Source organism: Gopherus flavomarginatus, chromosome 4 (assembly GCF_025201925.1).
Source record: "Gopherus flavomarginatus isolate rGopFla2 chromosome 4, rGopFla2.mat.asm, whole genome shotgun sequence".
NCBI classification, from domain to species: domain Eukaryota; kingdom Metazoa; phylum Chordata; order Testudines; family Testudinidae; genus Gopherus; species Gopherus flavomarginatus.
Genome location: NC_066620.1, coordinates 28,140,398 through 28,141,999, shown reverse-complemented (window position 1 = coordinate 28,141,999; position 1,602 = coordinate 28,140,398). Strand labels below are relative to the sequence as shown.

Here is a 1,602-nt window from a genome sequence, read left to right as displayed (position 1 = left end):
TTAAAGGGCCGCGGTGGTAGAAGCAAGGGGAGCCCCAGACTTTTTAAATAGCCCCCAAGTCTCCAGCAGTGGGGCTCTGGTGGCAATTTAAAGAGCCTGAGGCTCCAGTCCCTGCTGGGAGCCCCAGACCCTTTAAATTGCCCCCTGGGGAAGCTGGGCCACCCTAGTACAGTGCACCAGCAGGGCTTGGGTGCGGGGCCCGATTCAGGGGAATTGGTTGAATTGGCCTAAAGCCGGCCCTGCCCGCAGGAAAGCAAGGAAGTAGCACAGGCTTATCACTGTCCCTGGGTGGGCTTGAACCACCATCCTTTCAGTTAAGAGCCAAACGTGCTGACCCATTGCACCACAGAGAAACAGACAGGCCAGGCTGTATGGAGCACAACAGTCAGGAATCAGCTCAGGGTCCGGTCTAGCACATGCATGCAGTGGTTGGACAAGCAACAGCAAGGAACTGGACTGGTGCGGAGTGAAAGATCTGTGGGAAGGAACCGAAAATAGTACTGGGGCTGCAGTACAGGGCTTGCATACACTTTCTTTGGCCTGTTTTGCTGGAAGAGTTAGCAGGGCAAGCTTGTTAGTCACAGGTAAGGGGGTGAGTTTATGCAAATTCTGGACTCTGGAACCACAGCTGGGGTGGCACATACACCTTCTCTGCAACCAACCTTTGTTACTTCACTCCATAACAGCACACACAAAGCAACCTTTTACCTTTCAGCACCAAAATATACTGTAGAAGAAATCTAATAGCATAACTTCAAAATGAGAAACTTCAGTACTAACAACAATTCTACAGATATTCAAAAATACCTCTGTCTTTAGACACCAGACACAAAACCAATCAGACCAAAAACAAACATTTATTCCTACTTCCCACACACTTGGGGAGGGAGGGAGGGTTTGGAACCCATACCCCTTAATGATGAGTCCTTTCCAGGCGAGGGGCAAGCTCTCAGACCTCAAGTGCCAGGTACAGTTACTCTCTCCTTGATCAAAACTAAACAGGAAAATACACTTGATTATTCCTGCCCCAATAACAAAGAGATGGGGGATCCCACAGCAGCTGAAATGACCATTTGGACAAGCACTCCCCTCATGCAATCTGGGGTGGGTGTAACCATGCAAATGACATCAGCCCTAAAAGGCCTTTACAACAGATCACCAACAGATGGCAGGGTAGAGTTCATACCGACCCTGCTTAAACTAGATTGTGGCAAAGATTAAAAAACACTGAATGTTAAAACTCACCAAATGCGAGTGAATCCATTCTCATTGTCGTACCCGCTTCTTAAACGCCACACCTGAACGTAGCCCTCACATGGACAACATACCCTCCTAACTCAGGGTCTGTACGTTAACCTTTTACCCCCAGTCAGGGCTATTGCAGATTCTGTATTCCTTAAGCCACCCGATCTTAAACCGAACTTCGCACCCCCTGGGTAATCTGTACATTGTTCCCTGATCACCAGAAACTTCTACACCTAAGTGCTGTACCGTACACCTTTTTCTTCTTTGAATGTCATCTTACTAAAATGTTGACATTTGTTCGAGATCCCGGCTCCTGTTCCCTTGCAAGGAGTGTGCCTTTGCTCCAGGTTTTAGTCT

General features: G+C 48.3%; 1 non-coding gene across 1 annotated transcript; it reads right to left on the bottom strand.

The window, feature by feature from the left end:
- Positions 1–279: 279 nt before the first annotated feature.
- Positions 280–353, bottom strand: TRNAK-CUU (transfer RNA lysine (anticodon CUU)). The gene has a single exon. It is a non-coding gene; the product is annotated as a tRNA-Lys (tRNA).
- Between the last annotated feature and the right edge of the window lie 1,249 nt (positions 354–1,602).